The sequence below is a fragment of the Rhineura floridana genome, chromosome 2 (genome assembly GCF_030035675.1).
Source record: "Rhineura floridana isolate rRhiFlo1 chromosome 2, rRhiFlo1.hap2, whole genome shotgun sequence".
In the NCBI taxonomy this organism is placed as follows: Eukaryota; Metazoa; Chordata; class Lepidosauria; order Squamata; family Rhineuridae; genus Rhineura; species Rhineura floridana.
In genome coordinates, this window is record NC_084481.1 from 47,210,694 (window position 1) to 47,237,760 (window position 27,067).

The following is a 27,067-nucleotide window of genomic DNA, read 5'->3' on the forward strand; positions in this document are numbered from 1 at the left end:
TAGAAGCTTGTAAGAATAAGAAAATTTTAAGCAAGCACATATAGCATGGATGGGGAACCTGTGGCCCTCCAGATGCTGATGAACTCCAACTCCCATCAGCCCAGTTAGCATGACCATTAACCAGGGATGATGGGAGTTGGAGTCCAGCAATGTCAGGATGGCCATAGGTTCGCTGCCCCTGGTGTTAAAAACTTGCTGGATGTCCAAAGGGAGGGAATTCCACAAAATAGGTATAATGATGCCAAAAAGCCCTGCTCTGGGTGGTCATGGAGTGGACCTTAAGGGTATGTGGCATGGTCAAAAGTGACTGGGCAAGTATATACAGAAAAAAGTGGTGCTGTAAAGAGCCTGGTCTCAAGTGGTTTGTGGCCTTATATACCAGCTTTAGTTTATGTGGCACTTGTACCTTCTGACATGGATTATGCATTTTGTTATTTTGATGGTAAGCATTATTAAACTGGGAACACTATACATGTGGCAAATCTTCAAATGAAAATATGCTTCTCTCAACAGATGGGCAAAACACTGGATTCTGGTGATCTGATATCCTCAGAAAAATAAGAACAGTTGTAGACGAGTGACAGTACGGCTATATATATGGGCGACTTTTGTGTAAATTCAGGGCTTTATACATTTTTTATATTTTTTTACTAAGATGTCAAATAGCTGCATATTTTCAGTTTAATTTAACAGCAAGCAACTATGTCTGTGAGATGTATGTATGGGTACATCATCATTTAGTTAATTGTATTACACTTTGAAAAGCAATAACAAGGTCAAGTCTTGACAACCAAACTTCAGCAGGTCAAATCTGCAACTATCCTGCTCAAATGAAAATTCAGCCAGCATATTGATATTCATCCACATATCTCCCTTTGCCTCAGTGAGGTGCATTATTATTTTTTCTTCTTTGATGTTAAAATCCTGTGCACTCCAGCTACAATAAACAAAGGGAAGAAAATGGTATGTCAGACTGAGAGATAGCTTGTCACATTTATGAAAGCTACATGTGCAAGTGAATTCATGGCTCCATTTCAGATGCTTAAGGTCAGTTGCTTGTCAGGGTCTCTGTTAACAATTTGGTCATGAATACCTAAGCAATAACTATAACTAGCTAAAGTTTGGAAGATCTTCATATACTGTTGAAAATAAATTACTGGCCCACAGGTCTGGACCTAACTTGGACTCACAGGTGGTGAATTTGGGGGGCTTTCCTCTGTTTGTTGGATGCATGCATGACATTTGGCATCATGCACAAGGCCTTCCTTTTCTCTCCCTTCACAACTACCTGTGCCTGTAGCAATGCTAAAATGGTTGTTTCATTGGCCTAGCTGCCATTTTGTTTCCCTGTCATTCCCAGAACCAGCCCTTCTATGAGGCAAAATGGGACAATCACCAGAGACAACCGATGGAAAGGGGTGATGAAAGGCCTGGCCACCCCTGCCTTAATTAATGGGCCAACTGCCCACCTCCACAATTAATGAGCTAGATGACCACCAGCCAGTCAGCTGACATTGTTGTCTTCCATTCCCTCACCCCTACTCACTGCTGTGGCACCTCCCTGCCCGTTCATCTACTTGCATTGACTCTGGCAGCACAGGCACTCTCACCTCTGAGGGTCATTTCTCAGAGCACTGCATTGTGTGTGAAGTTGCCCAGAGAAACCTGTACTGCTGCTGCTTTGTGGTGCTTTAAAATACAGCTTAAAATGCAGCTTTAAAATGTCTGTAAAACTTTAAGGTGTAAAGAATTTTTTTGATGTAATTTTTAAGTTCTGCTACAAATCTATGGTGCGGCCGCATTTGGAATACTGTGTACAGTTCTGGTCGCCTCATCTCAAAAAGGATATTATAGAGTTGGAAAAGGTTCAGAAGAGGGCAACCAGAATGATCAAGGGGATGGAGCGACTCCCTTACGAGGAAAGGTTGCAGCATTTGGGGCTTTTTAGTTTAGAGAAAAGGCAGGTCAGAGGAGACATGATAGAAGTGTATAAAATTATGCATGGCATTGAGAAAGTGGATAGAGAAAAGTTCTTCTCTCTCTCTCATAATACTAGAACTCGTGGACATTCAAAGAAGCTGAATGTTGGAAGATTCAGGACAGACAAAAGGAAGTACTTCTTTACTCAGGGCATAGTTAAACTATGGAATTTGCTCCCACAAGATGCAGTAATGGCCACCAGCTTGGATGGCTTTAAAAGAAGATGAGACAAATTCATGGAGGACAGGGCTATCAATGGCTACTAGCCATGATGGCTGTGCTCTGCCACCCTAGTCAGAGGCAGCATGCTTCTGAAAACCAGTTGCCGGAAGCCTCAGGAGAGGAGAGTGTTCTTGCACTCGGGTCCTGCTTGCGGGCTTCCCCCAGGCACCTGGTTGGCCACTGTGAGAACAGGATGCTGGACTAGATGGGCCACTGGCCTGATCCAGAAGGTTCTTCTTATGTTCTTATGTTCTTAAGTGATGGTCGTGCAAGTGCTCTCTGGTCAACCTCACCCACAGTGCTTAATTCTGAGGAAGGACTCCTTCTGCAAAGTGAAGCCACGAGCACCTGCAACTGACAAGTCAGGCAGGGAGAAAAGAGGAACATGGAGTATGTGAGGTGGCGGCGGCAGAGCAGACAAGTGGGGGTCAGAAGAAGGAGAGTGGGGTGGAGAAGGCATAAGGAGGAAGGAGGCAGTGATAGGAGATGATGAAGAAGGAGGATGGAAGTGGCAGCTGGGCAATGGTCATGTGCAAGGCCGATCATGCCTCAGGTGTAACATCTTTTTTTTTTAATAGATTTTTTATTTTTTATTTTGTTTCTTCACAGGTATCTTTATATGACATGAATTTTCTCATTTACATCAGACACCAGTATAATTTCAACAACAACAAACAAAGAAGCATTCAAATGCTAACAAAGAAAATAAAATCTCTCAGACACTCAACCTCTGACTAAACTGATATGCAGTCTAAATTATTGTGAATAAATTCTGTTTCCTTTCTGTTAGGCCATTACATCGTTTAAGTGTCTCCATATCCGCCAGGCTTCCATTGATGGACGATGCATAAACGTATCTTCCGAAGTGTATTCAATAAAGGAGTGCCAAGTTAAATAAAAGGAGTCTGGTTTTTCCTTACCCTGTCTTAGTTTTAGTTCATGTGTAAGTTTTTCCATTATGGCTATATTCCAGAGGGAGTTATACCATTGTTTTATTGAGAGGTCATTTGCTGATTTCCACTGCGATGCAATTGTTAATTTTGCTGCTAAGGTCATGTAGATGATCAATTCTTTGGAGAGCAGCTTTGCGTTTGTAGCATCAGATATGTTTAATAGCAATAATTTTGGCGTAAAATCAAAGTGTTCTTTAGAAATCAACAACATTTCATCATAAACCCTGAGCCAAAACGCTTGTATTGTTTCACATTCCCACCAGAGATGAAAATATGTTCCTTTGTTTCCACAGTCTCTCCAGCATAGTGGAGAGGCCATGGAAAACATGTGTGATATCTGGACAGGTGTGCGATACCATCTATGTATCATTTTCAATGAATGTTCTTTGACATAGCTAGAGACAGCTTAAACGGTTTTGTTTCCCATAACCAAGCCCAGTCTCGAAGTTGTATTTCAGAGCCCAGATCTGTCTCCCATATTTCCTTGAGAGAAAGAGTGGATTTTAGAGATGAGTTAAGCAAAATGGAGTAAATTTTAGAGACCAGACCTTTCTTTCCTTTGTGTGTATCTTGGAGTAAGTGCTCAAATTGTGTTAGAGATCTTGTTGCTTGTTGTTTTGTGTATTTTAAAATAAGAAAGCTGCGGACCTGGGCTAATGTTAGCCAGTCCAGTTTTATTCCTCTCAATTTCAGTTTTAATTGTTCAACTGAAAGGGGAAGAGAGTTTGCAAAGAAATCACATAATCTATGGAGTCCCCTCATACTCCATTCTTTTAGCTGATATTCCCTGTCAGTAGTATAAAATTTGGGATGAAAGGCAATAGGTATCAAAGCCGAAATTATGGGGGCCAATCTGTTCTGCCATAATTTCCAGATCTGAAACATACATTTAGTAAATGGATTGGCCATGTTATTGATAGTTTGCTGTCTTACTGAGAGAAAGGGTAAGGACCTAAGTGAAGCATCAGCGGCAAAGTTGATTTCCATCTCCACCCAGTGTTTCTCCTTTATGTTCTTAATTAAGTACACCATTTGACGAATTTGAAAGGCATTGTGATAATATGTTAGATTTGGAATGCCCCATCCCCCTAAATTTGATTTTCTATAGATTAAAATTTGGGCTAATCTAGATTTTTTCTGCTGAAAAATAAATTTGATAATTGTACATTGCCATGATTTTATGACATCGATGAGGCCTCACTCACTGCATAGCTGATGGGTGGGGCCTAGTTGCAGCCGGAGGTGAAGCTGCTGCCTTCATCTTCCAATGGGGCAGAGTCACACGTCGCGTCTATTACACGTGCGCGATGTGCAGTGTGAAGGGGCAGGGTTTAAGGGCCTATTTAAGCCCAGCCGCCCCTTCCTACCTCCTCTTTGCTAGCGCGACGCCCACCCCGCCCTCCCTCTTTCATGGTGTGCCTAGGGGTCACTTCGGGGCCAAGTAGGAATTTTTATCCTGCCCACCCTCATTGGTGGGCAGGTTTTTTGCCTGTTCCACACTATGGGAGTGGGAGGGGATTGGGTTAGGGGGCGCTGTGATCAATAGGTGGTTTCGGCTGATTTGGCTAATTTGCATTGAGGTTAATGCCCTGCCAGCCAGATCATTTTAGCACTGGTGCGGGAAGGTGCGGGAAGGGAAATAGTTAAGGACAGCTAGGTGGCCCCCTTAGGCACCTTTGGAGGTGATTGGCGGTTTCGGAGGCATGTCTGTCAGAGATTTCGAGCTTGAGGGCAGGATATGGGCTGCCTCTGGGGCCAACTTATCTCATCTACCCAAGGGTTATCTAGCCCCGGGTGGGGATGATGTAGGAAGGCCCCCCTATTCACCCACAAGGTGTGGCCTGGGTAAAGGTAAGCACATGGGCTTGCCCTTCCTCCGGCAGGGGCTGGTCACCTGAGAGCTGTATGGCAAGATACTTGCTTAGAGCACCTAGGTTTTCCTTCTGCAGGTCACTTTAAATTGGGTTTATGTTTAAATGTAATTTAATAAAGTGGCCCTTGTTCAACCCAAGCTGACGCCTCTGTGTTTTATTTCACCCCTCGACTGCAACTAGATATATGGATAGGTAAAACCTGAAATAGAAATAGGAATCGAGGAAGTAGCATCATCTGTAATGCAGCTATTCTGCCTAGCATTGAGAGAGAGTTATTTTTCCAAGATTTGAGATTACTTTTAAGTTTTCTAATAATTGGGTTATAGTTTAAATAAAACTATTTATATTTTTTGATATAATGACCCCTAGATATTTAATTTTTTTTAGCACAAATAGAGATTCCCAATGCTGCTTTAAGTAATTTTTGTGTATTAGGACCTATGTTTATAAACAGGGATTCGGATTTGATCTAATTAATGGTGAATCCCGACATGTCCTTATATTTTTGAAATAAGTTTTTTAAGCTATCTGAGGACGCTAGTGGATCTGAGAGAAGGAGAGCCACATCATCAGCAAACAGGCTTATTTTGTGAGTGGATCCATTAAAGTTGTATCCTTCAATGGTGGATTCCTCTCTCACTGCTTGAGCCAAAGGTTCCATGGTTAAGGTGAATAAAAGTGGCGATAGGGGACATCCTTGTTTCGTTCCCTTTTCAATTTTTATAAATCCTGATTCATATGTGTTAATTCTGATGCTGTCTAAGCCTTGTTTATATAGGCCTTGTATAATGTTAATGAAGGTATTTCCAAACTTGTAGTGTTGCAAGACCTGAAAAAGAAAGTCCCAGTGTAGCGAGTCAAATGCCTTTAGGGCATCTAGTTTAAATATTGCTAATGGTTTATAATATTTTTTGCTATGCCAAATAATGTTCAATAGCCGTCTGATTGGGTCTGAAATTTGTCTGCCTTTAATAAAGCCAGTTTGGTCCGGGTTGATAATAGCAGGCATGATGAGGCTAAGCCTGTTTGCTAGAACTGAGGTAAAGATCTTTTGGTCTTGGTTCAACAAGTTAATTGGTCTATAGTTATTCTTGTCATTCAGATTTTCCCCTGGTTTGGGAATTACTATTATGCATGATATTAGGTGTAACATCTTTTTGATACACTGAGGGAAGGAAGGAAGGAAGGAAGGAGGGAGGGAGGGAGGGAGGGAGGGAGGGAGGGAGGGAGGGAGGGAGGGAGGGAGGGAGGGAGGGAGGGAGGGAGGGAGGGAGGGAGGGAGGGAGGGAGGGAGGGAGGGAGGGAGGGAGGGAGGGAGGGAGGGAGGGAGGGAGGGAGGAAGGGAGGGAGGGAGGGAGGGAGGGAGGGAGGGAGGGAGGAAGGGAGGAAGGGAGGGAGGGAGGGAGGGAGGAAGGAAGGGAGGGAGGGAGGGAGGAAGGGAGGGAGGGAGGAAGGAAGGGAGGGAGGGAGGAAGGAAGGGAGGAAGGGAGGAAGGAAGGGAGGAAGGGAGGGAGGAAGGGAGGAAGGGAGGGAGGAAGGGAGGAAGGGAGGGAGGGAGGGAGGAAGGGAGGGAGGAAGGGAGGGAGGAAGGGAGGGAGGGAGGGAGGGAGGAAGGGAGGGAGGGAGGAAGGGAGGGAGGGAGGAAGGAAGGGAGGGAGGGAGGGAGGGAGGAAGGAAGGGAGGGAGGGAGGAAGGAAGGGAGGGAGGGAGGGAGGGAGGAAGGAAGGGAGGGAGGGAGGGAGGGAGGGAGGAAGGGAGGGAGGGAGGGAGGGAGGGAGGAAGGAAGGGAGGGAGGGAGGGAGGGAGGAAGGAAGGGAGGGAGGAAGGGAGGGAGGGAGGAAGGAAGGGAGGGAGGAAGGGAGGGAGGGAGGAAGGGAGGGAGGGAGGGAGGGAGGGAGGGAGGGAGGGAGGGAGGGAGGGAGGGAGGGAGGGAGGAAGGGAGGGAGGGAGGGAGGGAGGGAGGGAGGGAGGAAGGGAGGGAGGGAGGAAGGGAGGGAGGGAGGAAGGGAGGAAGGAAGGGAGGGAGGAAGGAAGGGAGGGAGGGAGGGAGGGAGGGAGGGAGGAAGGAAGGGAGGGAGGAAGGAAGGGAGGGAGGGAGGGAGGGAGGAAGGGAGGAAGGAAGGGAGGGAGGAAGGAAGGAAGGGAGGAAGGAAGGGAGGGAGGAAGGAAGGAAGGGAGGAAGGGAGGGAGGGAGGAAGGAAGGAAGGGAGGAAGGGAGGAAGGGAGGGAGGGAGGGAGGAAGGAAGGGAGGAAGGGAGGAAGGGAGGGAGGGAGGAAGGAAGGAAGGGAGGAAGGGAGGAAGGGAGGGAGGGAGGGAGGAAGGGAGGAAGGAAGGGAGGGAGGGAGGAAGGGAGGAAGGAAGGGAGGGAGGAAGGGAGGAAGGGAGGAAGGGAGGAAGGGAGGAAGGGAGGAAGGGAGGAAGGGAGGAAGGGAGGAAGGGAGGAAGGGAGGAAGGGAGGGAGGGAGGGAGGAAGGAAGGAAGGAAGGAAGGGAGGGAGGGAGGGAGGAAGGAAGGGAGGGAGGGAGGAAGGAAGGAAGGAAGGGAGGGAGGAAGGGAGGAAGGGAGGGAGGGAGGAAGGGAGGGAGGGAGGGAGGAAGGAAGGGAGGGAGGAAGGAAGGAAGGAAGGAAGGAAGGAAGGAAGGAAGGAAGGAAGGAAGGAAGGAAGGAAGGAAGGAAGGAAGGAAGGAAGGAAGGAAGGAAGGAAGGAAGGAAGGAAGGAAGGAAGGAAGGAAGGAAGGAAGGAAGGAAGGAAGGAAGGAAGGAAGGAAGGAAGGAAGGAAGGAAGGAAGGAAGGAAGGAAGGAAGGAAGGAAGGAAGGAAGGAAGGAAGGAAGGAAGGAAGGAAGGAAGGAAGGAAGGAAGGAAGGAAGGAAGGAAGGAAGGAAGGAAGGAAGGAAGGAAGGAAGGAAGGAAGGAAGGAAGGAAGGAAGGAAGGAAGGAAGGAAGGAAGGAAGGAAGGAAGGAAGGAATTATAATAATCTTATTGTCATAACCATAGTCCAAATAAACATTTTGATTAATCCATCTCATCAGAATCTGTTAGGTCCAATAATTTCAATAGCCATTATTCCATTATCCCTATTAATTCCATATTCCATCTTCAATAGTCCTGTTAAGTCCAGTAATTTCAGTGTCCAATCTTCCATTATCAGTATTCCATAATAATCTTGCTGTCATAGCCATAGTCATATAATAAGAGTCTGATGGGAATTTCCTCTATCCCAAATATTTTCTTGCCATCAATTCTGAATAAGTTGCTGAAATATTGTTGTAAAGTCATATCTGTGTTCTTCTTTTTTACAAAATGCACTGGCTCATCTCTTGAGAGTTTTTCCATTGTCACATGGCTGCAGTTAATTCCATAGATTTTCTCTATATCAAGCTCCATCACGTCATTCCAGTCCAGAAGATTATCCAAGCCATTGATAACTTTATCTCTAATATCTTCATTAATTTCTTCAGAGATAACGTTAAATTCCAAACAGTAGATTTTATTTCTAAAATCCATAAACTCCAGATCTTTTTCCAATTCCACATTTGTTCCAATCTCCAGGGCTTGTATCTTCCCTTTATTTTTTCTTTTCTCATCTCTGATCTCATTCTCCTCTCTCACAGGATCCCCTATTTCTTTAAGCTCCTGTGTCATTTTGCTCAGTTCAATTTTCAGCTCCTTACTACCCTGTCGCAGGGTTTGTTTCGTTATCTCGATCTCATCCATTATTTTCTGAAACATAGTTACTTCCAGATTCTCAGCCACTTTCTTGATTGCCATTTTTAAAACCACAAAAACAAAGCAAAACAAAAATAAAGAAGAACCACTTCTTATTTCAGCAACAATTGGGTTAATATTCCAGGCTTGATGACATCACAGTATAAACAGAACAACCTGCCTTATCTCTCTATGTTCAAGAATGCAAAACAAATTTAGTTCCCAGCATCAAAACAGTTAGTGGCGTCGTGAAGAAGCAGATTCGTCAAAATAAAATAGACCAAAAAGAGAATAGTCCCAGACAATATAATATTCCTCGGAGTAGAAATCAGGAATAGAAATCCCTCTTCTGTTTATTATCTTTAGAATGCACTTCCAGGACAGCTTTTTGCGACAGAAACAGAGATAAGCTGTTAATTTCGTGAATAACAGAAAAGAGTTATATCTCACCCAGAAGTTGTCCAAAGCCGATCAATCTGACAAATCTCCTTTTGCTGTAACAATTTAAACCAAGTAAAAAAAATAATAGAAAGAAGGGTGCTTGCCTGTTAGTCCGTTCTCTCTTTAAAGAAAAGATAAACGTATCGCTTAAGCAGATAGAGCTTGTTAGAAAGTCCGTCCAGCATTGTTGGCTGGACCTTATCTCATAAATTAATGAAATCCAGTCTTCCCAACAAAAACAGGCTTTTGAGGTTGATCTCTACGTTTCTCCCTGCCCGGGAGAAATTTCATCAGTCAAAAAAAAAAATGTTCTGACTGATTTATATCTGAATAAGCTTCTTTTGAGGCGGGAGCCCGTCCCAAAAGCAGGCACAAGCGAAGTCACCCTTCCCGGAAGTCGAAGAAAAAGTATTTTAGAAAACTGCAAAAAACAATTAAATCGAAAAATATAAAAAATGTGAAGCGCCTTGAATATCGGAAGATGAATTTCCATAGACTGTTTAAACTACTCGAGGAATTACTTGCTTTAGAACAATCTAAAGGAATTTCAAATCGGACTGACCTGTCCCAAGAAGCAGGAGCACATACTTTAACATCTCAAGTCCCTGTGCAGCAGGCAACTTCCCAAACTCCACTTCCAGTTCCTGATGTTTTTTCTTCTTCTCATCGATCCTCAGTTGACCCTCTCATTGAGGAAAAGCTAGATGCTTATACACACTGGAAACTACGACTTAGCCCCAAGACTTTAGTTTTGTCTCAAGTACCATATCACCCTTCATCTAATCGATATGACAATCACAACCCCTTCAATATCAAGACATATATTCATCATTTTTTGCAGACTCAAAATTTACATTTGTTTAATTTAAATGACATAATGAAAGCTGAAATTTTATCAAAAGCGCAGCCTGGCATGTCAATCCTACTCACTTTTAAAACTAGTAATACTGTGATCTCGCTTTTGAACAATAGACGTCGCTTTAGCAATCTGGGCATTGGACTGCATAGACATTTCATTAATGTTGCCAGCCCTCACCCTTTAATTTTGAAACGCACTTCTATGAATCAACAACCAGTCTTGACAGACCATTTAGCTGCATTGCCATCTAAACCTATCATTCCAGCTGACACCCCCAGATATACTGCTTCTATCTTAGATCCCCAGAACATTCCCCCAGCTACAAGACAAAAAAAGACGGCCAATGAAAGATCACCACTAAATTCTGACCACTACCAATTTCAATCTCCAAATTTTTTGGAAGACAAAGTTGATGATTTAACATCTAAATTCTCCAGTTTCTCTGATAATGCTCAAAACGACATCATCGACAACCTTCAAATCCTCTTGGTAACTTTACAGAATAAACAATCTTTGCCTCATTTTGAGACCGACACTGCTGATATACCCTTGAAAATTTCCCCTAACTCCTCGCCCTTGACCCTCGAACTAACAATAGAAAGACGTACTAATTCTATACATCCATCATGCTGAATCACTGAGCCAGGACCATATGAATCAAATGGATCCTCCCTAATATCCCCCGGTCTCAAAAAGGCGCGGCCCAACACTAGTGCGATTAGATCTATACCCACTGTGCTAGGTAAAGGGAGACACAATCGTCAAAACAGTTCTGGACTTCAAATTAGCTCTCGTCCATCTCGCTGCTTAGCCACGCTAACTCGAGTGCATTTAAAAAAAGAAATATGCTATTGTGAAAATAAACTAACACATTCAGACTACTCAGTTTTATTTTTTAATGCGAGATCAGTTAACAACAAGACTGCCATTATCTATGACCTTATTAAAGACGAACATGCTGATCTCGTATGCATAACTGAAACCTGGCTGGAAGATGCAGGGGGTGTTAATCTAAATTGCCTCTGCCCCCCAGGATATTCCGCCTTCCATCAATCTAGATTAGATAATCGTGGAGGGGGTGTAGCCATTATTCACCGCAAAGCTATTTCTCTATCTAGGCTATCATCTCAGTACCATCCTGGTTTCGAATCTCTCAGTTTAAAATTTAATCACCAGAATCCCACTGTAATCCTATTAATCTATCGTTCACCTCACTATTCAACTACCTCCCTATCTGAGCTACTTGACCTAATTTCAGGATTGATGCTGGAATCCCCAAATCTTCTAGTGTTAGGAGACTTCAACATCCATGCAGAATCTTTCTCCCTAAGATCAACAAAGGACTTCATGACTTCGATGTCAACTCTGGGGTTCCAACAATTAGTACGGACCCCAACTCACACAGCTGGCCACACCCTTGACCTTATTTTTCAGCCAGTTTCAGATACGAACGACTTTCAAATTGATGATATTGTCACTTCCTCATTGTTTTGGTCTGACCACTACCTGATCCAATTTAAGTTATCATTTATGCCTTCTCCAGCTAAGGCGCCGCCTCCTATCAAATTATATTGCCCCAGAAGATTATTAGACCAAGATGTATTCTTATCCAGACTCAAAGACTACCCCGATGTCCATTTGGGAGAACCAATTGACATTCTTACCAACATCTGGAATAATAGGTTGTCTGAAAAAATAGATACAATTGCCCCTCTCCATCCATTGAAAATGGCCAGACCTAAACTTGCTCCCTGGTTCTCAATAGAACTGTTAAAAATGAAGCATGTTCATCGGCAATTAGAGCGTCGTTGGCAAAAGACAAAGGATCCACTTGATCGGGTTGCTGTCAAAAAATTCGTTAAAACTTATACCTCAGCTAGACATGCAGCCCAAAGATCCTTTTACTCAACGGAAATTGCTTTAGCGAATAATCAACCAAAAGAACTTTATCGCATAGTGAATAATCTCCTGCATCTGCCACAATCCGCTTCGCATACAATTCATTCTCAGGCTCGCTGCCAAGAATTTGCAACATTCTTTGAGGCTAAAATTGATCAGATTCGTTCTATCATAGATCATACCACCACGACAGACGAAAATAATACTACATCTGAAACTCATGACTCCTCTCTTTTTTCTACCTTTCAATTTGTTTTCCCTGAAGACATCTCCCAATCTCTGAAGGGTATGAATCCCACTACTTGCCCACTCGATCCATGCCCTTCCTGGCTCATAAAGCTCATAAAAATATCTAGAGCTGAATTAGCTAACTGGCTCAGTGTAATTGTCAACTCCTCCCTCCAACAAGGCTATTTACCTGAATGTCTGAAGGTAGCTATTATTACCCCATTATTAAAAAAACCTTCTCTTGCTTCCGCACTGTTAAATAATTTCCGTCCAGTATCCAATCTGCCTTTTTTGAGCAAAGTCATCGAAAGAGCTGTAGCCACTCAATTACAAACATTTCTAGACTCTACCTGCAGCTTCGATCCCTTTCAATCTGGCTTTAGGCCGAATCACGGAACTGAGACAGCTTTAGTTGCTCTAATGGATGATCTTCGGCTAGAACTAGATAAGGGTAATTTATCCCTGCTAGTTCTATTAGATCTATCTGCTGCTTTTGATACTATCGATCATGACATCCTTTTAGATCGCCTATATCAAATAGGATTTAGAAGTATAGTCTTACAGTGGCTCCGCTCCTTCTTAGAGGGCAGGACTCAGAGAGTTGCCCTTGGGGATTATCATTCCACACCCTGGCCTCTACGGTTTGGCGTCCCACAAGGCTCTGTCCTGTCTCCAATGTTGTTTAACATTTATCTGAGACCTTTAGGTAAGATTATTCAGGAATTTGGAATTCATTATCACCAATATGCGGACGATACTCAGCTGTATTGCTCTTTTCCACCGAATGCAAAAGATGCTGTCTATCCCCTTAATCAATGTCTTGTGGCAGTACAAAACTGGATGAACAGGAACAAACTAAAGTTCAATCCAGAAAAAACAGAGGTCATTCTCATCGGAAAAAGTCCTCCACAAGAATTAGGCAATTTACCTTCACTAGACGGAGTTCTCCTTCCCCTAAAGACTCAAGTCCGTAGCTTGGGCATAATTTTGGATTCAGCTCTGACCTTAGAACCCCAGATTATGGCTGTTTCTAGAACGGCTTTTGCTAAATTAAAACTCGTTCGTCAACTTCGACCGTTTCTGGGAATGTCTGATTTAAGAAAAGTTACTCAAGCACTAGTGACCTCGCGATTAGACTATTGTAATTCCCTATACATCGGACTACCTGCAAAATCGCTCCGACCTCTTAAATTAGTTCAAAGAGCAGCAGCAAGAATGATCACTAGAACCAGTCCGTGGGTCCACACCACGCCCCTTCTTTATCATCTACATTGGCTCCCCATCGAATTCCGGCACCAGTTCAAGATTCTGGTTCTAACATTTAAAGCCCGACACGGATTAGCACCGATATATCTGACTAATCGCCTTTCTGAATTCCAGTCTTCCCGTCCTATCAGATCGACCGCCGAATCTACTCTGATTGTTCCATCAACATTTACCATCCGACACACGGCTATCAGAAATAAGACTTTCTCGGTTGCCGCTCCCTCCTTATGGAACCAGCTTCCGCCCGACATACGACTTTCCACTTCTATCATCCATTTCCGGCGCCGGATAAAAACATTTTTATTTTACCAAGCTTTTAACGTCTGATTGAAAATGTTGTAGAAAATTGTTTTAGTAGATATACTTTCATATTTTTAATTGCATTATTTAGTATTTTGTATTGGACTATGCCTTACTGTTCTCCGCTCTGAATTCTAAATTTTTTGAACTAGAGCGGAATATAAATCCATTAAATAAAAAAAAAAAAAAAAGATATCAGCCATTACAATGAATATATTGCCAAATATATTGTTTTGTTTACAAATATACCATTACTAGCTCCATCAGTTAAATTGGCAAAGTGGCAGAAATTGATATTGAGTTTTATATGGGGAAACGAATCACTGGGAGTAGCAGTGAATACTTTGTGTAGAAAATTAGAGAAGGGTGAAATGGGGGTTCCAAATATAGTCAGGTACTATTAGGCAGCAAAGCTAGCAATAATTAAACAGTGTTTTGGAATGGATGCGATTATAGAGGTAATTTTATAACCCCCGTTATAAGAAGATCTATCAGAACGCATTATTGTTAAAGTACCTTCTAATTATTTAACATTGTAAAATTGGTATGAAATTAGAAAGCAAGTGTGTCCAGGTTGATCACCTCTATCTATAACGCTGTATAACAAATTTCTCAATCTTAGAATGGGCATAATAGGAGATTATAACATATTGCAGGAAATAGATTTAGATATCATAAAAAGTATACTAGTAGGACAAAATATACTAATGTATGATGAATTACTAGACTTTTGAGGGGAATAAGACCTCCCACTTTCAATTTTTTTCAAATTAGGGGAGCAGTTACTTCTTTAATAAGGAAATATGAATATTAAGAAAAGAAAACAAATGAGAGATTATATTTATTCACAATGAATGCAAATGTTTTTAAATTTGTCTATTTGTTTTTAATGTTTTTAGTTATTGTAAATCACCCAGAGAGCTTCGGCTATGGGGTGGTATATAAATACAATAAATAAATAAATAAATAAAGGGGCTATAGGTAAATTTTATGATAATAGTTTTGGATAGGAAACAAACTGTAACTACATATATGAGGAAAGGGAAGAGAGATATAGAATGAGAAATAAATATGGAAGAATGGAGTTGGTTATGAGCTCACACTCCTTCTAGACTGATCTCAGCTGACCTAAAGAAAAATTATTAAAGCATATTATATCAATGGCATTTAACACCATATAAGCTAAATAAAATATGTAAAACTGGACAAGATAATTGTTAGAGATGTGGAAGGGAAAAAAAAGCTGATTTTAAACATAGTTGGGTGGGGGAGGATTGACACTTTGAGAGGGAGTATGTAATGTGGCCCAGGAAATATTAGGTTGCCACGTATCTCAAGACCCAGAATAATTTCACTTCAATTTTTAAAGAATACAATTCCAGAAACAGATGTAGAGATAGCAATAAATTTATTTACTGCAGTAAAAATAATCATAGCTAAGGAATGGGAGTGAAAGTACTGCATCCTCCTTTACAGAATGGATTTAAAAAATATGGTCTATTGTGGTAATGATTAAATTAATATAAGGAATGATAAGTTAATCAGCCAAACAGGCGTATTGAAAAATGGACTCTGTTTTTAATGTTTTGGAACTACATGTATTAAGATAATGTACTACCTCATGTTGCTTTTAAGTTACTGTAAATATATACGCGAAGTACATGTATCATTATAATATACAAATTATGAATTAAAATTAAACAAAAAAAGAATAATGTAAAATTGTCATTAGATTCACTTCCAGAGCAATCTAAAACTGCTTTGCACCAGGCTGGAGGCAATTTGGGTTGGGCGGAGGAAGACATCCCTGTCAGCCTCTCACCAGATGCTGCCTTTGGAGTAGTGCCAGCCTTATTCGATTGGTGTGGACTTCCTCCTTTTGCATGGCATGCTGAATGTTCAGGCAGGTGGAAGTGCTGGTGGCAACCAGCAAAAAGTCATGAAACAGAGCTTTCTGGGGAAGGTCTGAGCCAACTCAGGATCCATTGGATCCTGAACTCAACCTTGCTGCAATCAGGTGACAGCATTGGGCTGATCCAAGCATGAATACTGCACCAGCCTGGATCTGCCTGCCCTCCCTTCTGTGGCTGCTCTTGCCATTGTGCATGGCAAGTTGTAGATGTGGCTCGGCGGGGCGGGGGTTAAGATTATTCCCTTGGAGTGAGATACAAGTTCTCTAAACTTGTCACTTTTGATATTCAATCATAAAACATATTAATTTACTTTCAAAAAATTTAATGATGTAGATGTGTGATGTGTGGTGCATAGTTCAAGCAGGAGGTCTCTCTCTCTCTCTCTCTCTCTCTCTCTCTCTCTCTCTCTCTCCCCCCGCACTCCACAGATGTACCACCCATGCAATTAAGTATCAGATCTAGCAATACGGTAATATTATTATATCATAAAATATATTTGCATAGCAGAATAGTTTTATGTTACCTTGAACCATCATTCAACTGCTTAACTAGAACTAATCTGATTTGCAGTTGTGTTTCTTACTTATCTGAAACACCCTGTAACCTTTCAAAATACAGTCAGATCCAGCAGTTCTGCTGAACACCAGAGATACTTAGAAAATTCAGTATATATCAATGTCAGAACAGATATTTACTTAACCAACAAAAAGTGCTGAAGCTTGACTTAACATTATTCTTCTTGATGTAAGATGCCAAGGAAAGTATGAAATAAATGAGAAAATGTAGTGTTGTAGAACTTGTCTCTCTCTTTTCAGAGAATTTAAGTCACATTAAATGCTTAACTTGTTCAGAGGCATAAAATAAAATATAGTTTCCCCTCAAGATGCTGGGAAAATTTGAAAATATTGATAAGAGATATATGTAAAAGCTGTTTTTCCTCTTCCCACAAGCATACAACACCTCACATAATAAAGAGTTGCATTTATAATGGTAGCATAATTACAACTTTAAAGAGCTCAGCTCTAGAGAATGGAATCATAAAGAGAGTTTAAGTGACTACATTATACCCATTCTGAACATGGCTTTAATTAAGAATAGAAACCAAGATTGGAACAATAAGGAAAACAAGCACATTACAAAAATAAATAAATAAAACTACCCTACAGATTCTTAACATATTTTCCATTGGCTTCACTAAACCAGGCTCAAAGTTAGTCCACTTCTAGTCCACTAATAAGCTACATCCCCATTTATATTGCTCCTGAACTGTTTGAAATATTTATAATTATTACTAACATTCATTTGTTTGATGCTGCTGCTTCCCATGCTGCCCCAGAAATTATGCAATGGGAGACCATGCAAAAGGTATGTATGATATGGTATGGTTACATGTATGATATGGTATGATCTGATACATAGATATCATATCTCTCTACAGGAATTTACCTCAATTCCAAATAACAACTGGCTCAGTGAGGTTGTCTTTCTCCACTCTATGAATTTAGACAGACTAGCTTTAATCAACTCTAAGGTTGCCCCTTGGTTTTGGAGGTTTAAGTTTGACTACCAATGTTCCTTATACCTTATACATCCCCTCCCTCTTGTACTTAGACAAGCTTTTACTGCTCTCCGGTTTTTCTCTCTCCCTAACGCCGATAGAGAGGGCCGGATCTCTGGAATCCCCAAGGATCAAAGGTTCTGTATTTGTGGCTCTAATATGGCGGAGGACCTTCCTCACGTAATGTTTTACTGTCCAATCTATAAAAATCCCAGATCCAGATTCCTTTGGAAATGGACAGATACCTACTTGCTTAATTCAGTAGAGGACAAAATAACCTTCCTATTGTCTAACTCCAATTTGGAGGTGACCTACAATGTATCCTTGTTCGCAATTGCTGCACGAAAACTTCGAGCTAATTATAATCCGTCTTATGAAATAGATGGGTTGTATTCATGTAATAGTTAGGGATTCGTTGTTGTCTGTTTTAACATTTTGTTTTAAATCTATATAAATTTTACTGTACCTGTTTTATGCACTTGTGTTGGCCTATGGCCCTGCAATTCTTAATAAAGTAAGATTTGGAGATTTGGAGAAAGTAAGTATGGTTACATTCCATGCCACCATTATAGCCACTTCCTAAAATTCTGTCACATTTCAGCATGACTAACAGCTCGATCATATGCAGATGTAAGTCCCATTGAGTTCACAGGATTAACCTCCCATTGTGCAGAATTGCAGCCTAAGAAACAGAGCCCAGGATTGAGCTATGTGCAGATGAAGGGGAGGGGACGATGCAGATAGGGCCAGGATTGATTCTGAATGGCCAGAATCACCAGACCTCATATCAAGTCAGACCACTGGTCTATCTAGCTCAGAATTGTCTACAGTGACGGGCAGCAGCTCTCTAGGATTTCAGGACAGGATTCTCTCCTAGCCCTACCTGGAGATGCCAAGGATTGAACTGAGACCTTCTGCAGATGCTCTCTCACTGAGTTATGGTCCTTACCCAAACTGAATGGTTGTCATTTGTATCTTTGGGGGAAAGTAAAATGTTGCACTTAATGCCATTGTTTCAAGGCAAAACCTGCCTCCACTCCTGTTATAATCATGAACATTTTCCTAGGATTTTTTTTTTTTAAATGCCACTTCTACCCATTGAGGGGGATTGGCTTGTGTCATTAGGGTTCCACACATGGATCTTCTCTTCCACTTGCAAAAATGGAGAGGGAGACTATATTTAAATGGGGGTTGGAATATGTGTGCAGAATAATCCACTATAAATGCACTGCTGACCAGAAACTGTGCCATGAAGGCCAATAGTTGCAGGTCCATATTTCTGCTTTCTTGAACATTTTTGCTGTTGGAGAAAAAAGGTCATGGAGAAATTTCAAGGCAGCAGCACAGAGGTTTTTCACATTTTCACTAGTATTCTGTTCAAGTTCATTTGCCTTTGTCACCCCACTATATATCACTGTTGACGTAGCTCAGATGCTACAGGAAGCATGCCTTTTCCACCTGTGAACCGCATCATACATTACAATGGTGACCAACTGTTGCAAGAGCTTTGTATATTTACTTAACATACACCAGCTGGGTAAATGGTAGATACATAAATTTAATAGTTAGAGAACGGATAAAAACCTATGAAGAGCTGTGTTGGATCAGGCCAAGACTTATCTAATCTAGTATTCTTGTCTCACAGTGGCTAACCTGATGCCTCTTGAGAAGCCCACAAGCAGGACCTGATGTGTGTTTCCCAAATTTATGAAATTATATTATCCTCCTTTCTTAAACTCAAAACCTAACGTGGTTCCTTCTCCACCAACTCTCTGCTCTTATTGACCTAATACTTTTGTATCCTATCTATCTAATACAGACACTCATGTGTGCCACATCTCCACTTTGGATCCTACTAGGATTGGACCAAATCAACAAGGATCATTTCTCATCCATGTCACCAGTTCTGGCCTATCCTGTTGGAATCAGACTCAGAGCTGCTGGTGTGCTTTTTCCCATTGCATTTAATACGAAATGTAGCACTGATAAGCTTACAGGTAATACAGGTCTCTGCATCATTATAGGAGATTACTAGGCATGGCTACTCAAATGAAGATGTTGTTGCAGCAACCTGCCATACTCCTGGGGACCACTTAAATAGGGTTAAATTGCATGGGAGCTCTCTCAGATTGGGATTAGGCAAGCAAACAGCCATTGTGTTGCACAGGCTGGGGAGCAATCCCAGTCTGTTCGTATTTGTGTAACCGCCAGCACATCCTTGGTGACAGGGGAGGAGACACATTGGCCAGTCCCTCCCCAGTCCCCTCCTCCAGTCTTGCTGCCTGTTGCTCCATCCCTGGAGGTGCAGCCAGGGGTGGTTCAGGAGGGCTGATGGACTTGCAGAGCTTGGAAAAGTTACTTTTTTTGAACTACAACTCCCATCAGCCCCAGCCAGCACAGCCACTGGATTGGGCTGATCGGAGTTGTAGTTCAAAAAAGTAACTTTTCCAAGCTCTACTCTGGAGGCATGGTGAGAGGAAACTGAAGAAAGAGCAGCTGATGGAGGCTTGGGGGTGGAGCTGTCACTGACCAGACTACTGAAGCCTTCTCCAGTTTTAGCCCCCTCCCTCTCCAGACTAGAGCCCTCGTAAGGACGTCAGTCCTCCTCCTTCTCTTGTTCACTTTGCCTGGAGTTCTTTACGGAGCCCATGGCATCACCTACTGCAAAATTGACTCTCTTGCTTCAGCAACATTTTGAGGGTGAGATGAAATTCTTTTGGTATGAAGAGAATCAGAGCAGCCACCATTTTGTTTTCCCCCCAAAGCCCTGTTCAGAGGTGCTTTCTGAAGTTTGGAAAATTCAAAATGGCTGCTGCCTTAAAAAATGGTTGTCTCCTTTACTCTAGTCACAGAGAACAATCATTATTGTAAACAGCAGTTAATATCTATGGAGAAATAGAAACCTTTACAGAGTAAGTGGATAGTTTCTCGCTCATTTTATTTGAGAGGTACAGCATTAAATATCCCTCCAGAGAAAGGTAGTGATTGAAGCCGATTAGTTTTAAAGAAATAACATTACAGTGTGCTGTTCTGCTATTTTTAATCCTGAACTATTAGAAAAGAAAACATTTAACTTTTTTTAAAGAACAAAAGTGTCCTGGAACTTCTCCCCGCCCCCCCAAATATGTTTTATTCAAAGGTTTTAGTCAAAGGTTTAAAAAAGCATTCTCTGTTTTTGTTTGTGAGCAAGGAGAGTAACAGTATAATCTTACTAGTCCCATTAGTTCAATTAGACTTACTCCCAAGTAAACATGCTTAAGAATCAGTGAAATGATTCAAAGAAATAAAGCTGGGAGTGGGGTAGGGATGGACAAATCTCTCCATTTCTGTTTCTTTCTGTTTCTCAGTTCAGTACTCCACATTTCTATAAGAGCTGGTATCCCTCATGAAAATGTGTAGCATTTTAATGCAAATTTTTCTGAATATGCACATTTTGTATGCATTTTGCATTTTGCCTGACACATTTTTTCTAATATTTTGTTATATTTATGTATTGTTGTCACTAATATAAGTAGTTTTATGCACACTTTCACCTAATATACATATTTTTGTACACATAATTTGGTTAGTGAACTGCATCACAAAACTGGGAAAAGTGAAAGACCAACTCAAATTGTGTTTGCATTTTGACAAATTTGTAGGGCAGTACAATATCTCAGAGAGGTCAGGTCTCCTGCTCCCCTGGTGCATTCACTATCCTGTCCAAGTTTGCTGAGAATGGATTGATCATTTGCATCCTAATTGAGTTCAGTGGGATTTACTCCCCTGCAATCATGCTTAGGATATGTGAAACTGACCACAGGGGATGGGGAAGGGAGGAGGAGGAGAATGGGAGAAGACATTATAGGAGATGGGTACAAATACATTGAGAGGCATGTGGGAGTGGGAAGGGGAGAATATAAAAGAAAAAGCCTTCTCTGCTTAGAGCTTCTGGAGCAGCAAATGTGGCCTAAAATGGGGAGGCTAAGTCCAGACACCACCAGAGCAAATGGCTGTACTAAGCTTGAGGGAAGCTGAGCTATAGAACTCCTTGCTGCAAGGAACATGCTGTAACAAAGAATTTAGTAATTTCCAAAGATGAATTGGATATCAGATTAGAAAGTGATGTCAGTAATTGTCTGATGGTCAGTTCAAACGCTGCCTCCAACTGCCACCATTTTGTGACTGGCTCTGACCCTGGCCCACCTTTTTGTTACTGGTGGCCTCACCCCTGCTCCAGAGGTTGGAATGTGGGGAAGGGTCGATGTCAGAGGAGCCACTGCTTCCTAAGCCCTGCCAGGCTCACGCTGGTCAGTGCAGATGGTGGGAGAGTGGCTTTTAATGTTTATTTTTCTTTGCCACACTTTCTTTTGCTCCATCCCATTGTTTCCAAAGGGAAGAGGGAAAAACAACCACATGCCAACTCCAGGGCTAGTTTAGATCCCCCCTGCTGTTCCAGGGAAATGTCTACAGAACAAGGGGCTTTGGATCTGTAATATTCAAAGGCTCCCCTGATCTGCTGCCAAAACACCTCCTTTTTACCTTTACTACTCTTGGAATGTAGAGGGTGATTCAGCAGCAGCAGCGCATTCCACTACTGCCCGGAGGAGGCTTACAATGGCAAATCTCCCTCTTTGATTATGGAGAGGGAGACCTGCAGTATCCAACAGCCTCCCTGCCACCTTTCCCGGGTGCTTAGTTTTGCTCTCTAAATGTTAATTATTTAAATAGTCATTTTGGAGGATCAGATAATGCATCAACCTTGCTCCTTTCTTGAATGGTATAACTTTAATTTATTTATTTATTTATTTATTATTACATTTATATACCGCTCCATAGCCGAAGCTCTCTGGGCGGTTTACAGCAAATATACAAATTTTAAAACACAAAAAACAATTTAAAAACACAATTAAAAAAAAATTAAAAACAATTTAAAAGCACATGCTAAAATGCCTGGGAGAAGAGGAAAGTCTTGACCTGGTCCCGAAAAGATAACAGTGTTGGTGTCAGGAGCACCTCGTCAGAAAAATCATTCCATAATTTGGGGGCCACCACTGAGAAGGCCCTCTCCTTTGTTGCCATCCTCCGAGCTTCCCTCAGAGTAGGCACCCGGAGGAGGGCCCTGGATGTTGAGCGTAGTGTACGGGTGGGTTCGTGGCTGTAATGACTGTAATATTTAATTTCCTCCTGAATCAGTTCAAGAACATGCTGTACATTCCAGCATATTTCACATGAGCATCTGGGTTGGCATATTCTCCAGTCCAGACAAATGAAAACAACAACAACATTGTGAAATAATGATTTCCCAGTAATTATCAGAGCATACTTGGGTGGCTTGTTCTGGGCACTTCTCCTTCCATACAGGGCATGGAAGGACTGTTGCTATTTTTGGTTTGGATTCAACACACTGGCAAGTTCACGTTTGTGCAATTATAGATGATTGGGAGGTCTTGTGCAGCAACCCCCTTCCTCAAAAGACTGGACTTTTTGCGATAAGGAAAGTGATGGAGAAATGTGCTGGAAAGTGGAGAATAACACTTGCTTTGACACAATATCATCTAATCTCCCTGCAAACAAATCAGGATGAATGCTCAATAAACACAGTGGAGACGCTGTGGGTTGGTGGTTCCCGAGTTCAGATAATTGATCAGTTGCCTGCTTTGGATGGGTTGTACTCCCTCTGAAAGGGCAGGTCTGTATTCTGGGGGTGCTCCTGGATCCATCTTGGCTACTAGAGGCCCAGGTGACCTCCGTGGCTAGGAGTGCCTTTTACCAGCTTCGGATGGTAAGACAATTGCAGCTGTTTCTGGACAGGGACAGCCTGACCACAGTTGTCCATGCACTGATAAGCTCCAGACTGGATTACTGTAATGTGCTCTATGTGGGGCTACCCTTGAGGTTGGTCTGGAAGCTGCAGCTGGTGCAAAATGCAGCAACGAGACTGCTCAGTAGAGCAGGTTATTGCCAACATGTCACTCCAGTACAGAAAGAATTGCATTGGCTGCCTATTAGCTACTGGGTTAAGTTCAAGGTTCTAGCTTTGGTGTATAAAGCCCTATACAGCCTGGGACCAGGATTCCTGAAAGACCATCTTATCCCTTATATACACAATCGATCACTGTGCTCTGCAGATACCATCCTTTCAGGAGGTCCATTCTGCACAAAATAGGAAATGGACCTTTAGTGTAGTGGCACCTACCCTTTGGAATTCCCTTCCCTTAAATATTAGACAGGCGTCATCTCTGTTATCTTTTCGGCACCTACTGAAGACCTTCTTCCCACAAGCCTTTTAAGTAGAGACCTTATCCCAGTCTGCATCTGTGTTGGAATTGCTTTTTAATATGTTTTTAAACCTTATTTTTTAAAAAAATGTTTTTAAAGCTTTTTTGTTTTGTTTTAATATGTTTTTAATGGTTGCTGTGTTCTAACATATTTTGATATCAGTTTTTATGATGCTTTAAAATGTTTTTAGTGCTTTTGTTTACCGCTCTGGGCTCCTGTGGGAGAAGGAGCGGGATTTAAATAAATAAATAATAGATTGTCTGAAAGCGACCACAGTTATTTATACATGAGTATATGAAATTGCCTTGTATTGTCAGACCATAGATCCCATCTTGCCCATTATGGTCTCTGGTTGAAAGGGGTCCTCAAAAGTCTTAAGCAAACATCTTTTTCACTTATTTATTTATTTAATTTATTATTTGATTTATATCTCGCCCTTCCTCCCAGCAGGAGCCCAGGACGGCGCCTTTTAACAGATGTTGAGGCTATGGACATCCTCCAGGAGTGTGTGTGGGGGACCCGACCTCCTAGTCATCGCAAACAGCCTGAGCATGGCTGTTACACAGGAATGAACAGCAGGGTCATGTACCCTATATGTGTCCATGCTCTTGGTTATGCAACTTTAAGGGCCAAGCTGTATGTTGCAGCTAAGCTGGAATGGAATTCCCTCTTTTCAGCACGTGGGCATCTTTAACTGGAACTGAGGGGTATTCACTTTTGTCCCTTCCAAGCACAGATGCCCACATGCTGAAAAAAAAGTATATAGCACAAAAAAACCACAAGATTTATTATCTATTCATTTTAAACATCCATTTGTCCAAACAGATCCCAGTGCCGTGCACAATAAAAACAAGGACAAACATAAGCCATCATAGAACAATAACAACTAAAAGATAGCCACTAAAAGACAAACGTGATCCCTTAAAAATGGCTGGACAAAGAAGAAACTCTTAACCTGAAGTTAAGAGTTGAGCCTCTCTAGGGACGTTATTCCAGAGTTGAGGTGCCACCACAGAAAAGGCCCTCTCCTTTGTGCAACACTTGGAGAAGGGGCTCCCTTACCATCATAATGTGTGGACAGGACAATATGGGGCAAGGCACACTTTCAGGTACTTGGGTCAAACACCTTCTTGGCTTTAAAACAGGGCAGGATATATTATTGTAAAGTAAATGAAAGCAGCGAGTAGAGAAGAGGCTTCAGCAATATGAAATGGGACTGGGGAGAGCTGGACAGTATCCATTTATTATTTATTTATTAGATTTATATCCCATCCTTTCTCCCAGTAGGAGCCCAGGGCGGCAGTGATCTTGATATGGGAATTGGGGTATAACAAAGGGAGGGGCCAGTTCAGTGGCAGAGCACTAGCTTTGCATAGGGTTCAGGCCCTAAAGCTTCCAGTCAACAGCTTTATTTGTTTACTTATTTATTTGTAAGACTTCTTACCTGCCCTTTACCATGAGGTTTCAGGGTGAATTACTACAATATAACTATTCAGGATGGGATCTGGTGCTGGTTCAAAAACATACAGTCGACCTAACAGGTTGAAATAGATTCAACTTCAATCTATTGTGAACAAAGTAGAGATCTCCTTACATCCCGGAAGCCTATCTTTGTTGTTCTTTGTCTGTGGACAATTGAAAACTGTTTTTTAATTTATGTTTAAACCCAAGTTTGCTTTTAGAATGAAAACAGGGTATTATCCACAGGAAAGGCTTGTGACCAACTATCAGGCAAGAATAGAGTGCACATCAGATAAGGTTCCCAGTTTATACACCCTCTGGGATGAAATGATAGAAACAGATTTAAAAATAAAGGCACTTTTTTATACTGTGCTTTATTTTTTTTCTACACAAGGAAGGAAATTTTGCCTCCAGGATCTTATCAGTACAGCCTTAATTTTTCAACATCCTTCATACTCCTAAATCCTCATACAACCCCCCCCAAATGGGTAAGCTAAGCAATAGCAGAAATCTTTCTTTCCCTTCCTTCCTTCCTGAAACTAACTTTTGAATCCTATTTTTAGAAAAAAAAGCCTTCTACTGAAACAAGGTGTTAACGTTAATGTTGTATGGAATATAAATATGAATCTTTTACGACTCTGTCTTCTCACTTTGATTACTTTCTTCGACTCCCTTCAATGCTTCTTTTAATAATTAAAAAAAATTTTTTTTCATTCAAGCACCTTTTCTTGGCAGACACCTTGAGGTTTCTTCCAGCACATTGATTTTGATGTGTGTTATAGCAGCTGTTCCATATCAGCCCACATTAAGGGGAGACGAGTATGGTTGCATGTGTAGCTTGCTGAATGTATGGCAAGTCCAATATTGACACATAGGACCCTTGAGGGATAGAGCTGATTTCCATCTGTGAAAAGAGAGTCAGGCACTTGGGTGGAGAAGGAGGTGTGCCTTCAAGTTGCAGGTGTGAAAGCCTCAGCTGCCCTTGCTGCTCTGCCATCAGGGCTCTGACAGCATTAACGGCAAAAGGAGAGCATGCTAGGGATTGGAAGATGTTTGGGATCTGCTGGATTCAAAGCCCACCCATTCCCCTGTCACACCTGTGGAACATGGGAGAAAGTTTGTCAGCCCCAGGAGCTGACGTACGGTACTGATTTTCTCTACCATTGGGATCAATAGGAGGGCAAATGGGGGTGGGGGGAGTTGCAGAACAACAACAAAAAAACCCCTTTCTGCCCTGCTGATTTAGTGGCTCCTCCACCTTTGATTCTCTCTTCCCAACCTTACTAGGTCTTGGTTTTAGTATAACGGATAGTAGTCTTCTATATATGATTATTCTACTAATTAAACTACAATAGTCAGAACTCTACTATTTTGTAGGGTCAGTTCAATTCTGAGAGTGCATGATTTTCTCCACACAACCCTGCCTAATGCTGCTTAACTCTGGAAGAGAGCCAGAGCTGAAGCCAGAACAAACCAAAACATGTTCTTCCAGTTTTGTTTTGTTTTTTCTGTGCGTGGTGATAATTCATGTTGGTAGGAGACAGTGAATATAAACACTGTATCCTCCGTGGCGCAGAGTGGTAAGCAGGGGTAACGCAGCCAAAGCTCTGCTCACGGATGGAGTTCAATTCCAACAGAAGGAGGAAGTCAAATCTCCGGTAAAAGGGGTCGAGGTCCACTCTGCCTTCCATCCATCCGTGGTTGGTAAAATGAGTACCCGGCACACGCTGGGGGGTAAAGACAGGCCGGGGAAGGAACTGGCAATCCCACCCCATATATATGGTCTGCCTAGTAAATGTCGCAAGACATCACCCTAAGAGTCGGAAATGACTCGCACTACAAGTGCGGGGACACCTTTATCTTTTATCAGTCTTTTCAAAGTCGGATTCTTCAAATGAGTTGGGAATTTTGGTGGCAGTGATGCTTTGGTTTTTGTTTTACATCTAACTAGGGTGGCCGCTTGCACATTGCCAAAAAAGAGGAAATGCATCACCAAAAAGAAGGGCATTTGGATAAAATGTGCATATGGTAATTTATATGTATATATACAAATTTAGAAATAGTAACTAGAATTTAAAACAACAACAACCAGAAGACTGTGAACAGGTTAACTGTGTTCCTGCTTAGTCTGCTGTTCAGTGTC

The 27,067-nt window shown here is 41.9% G+C and overlaps 1 protein-coding gene across 6 annotated transcripts in view; it reads right to left on the reverse strand.

Annotated features, from left to right (window-relative positions):
• The window catches only part of B3GALT1 (beta-1,3-galactosyltransferase 1), a 534,157-nt gene that overhangs the window by 117,679 nt on the left and 389,411 nt on the right, over nt 1-27,067 (reverse strand). The window contains exon 4 of one of the 6 annotated variants that reach the window (XR_009760869.1): nt 790-937. The exons of the other annotated variants lie outside the window; for them this stretch is intronic. The gene's annotated coding sequence lies outside the window, so the exon portion shown is untranslated. Of the gene's footprint in view, nt 1-789; nt 938-27,067 lie in introns of those variants that run through there. 6 annotated transcript variants of the gene reach the window in all.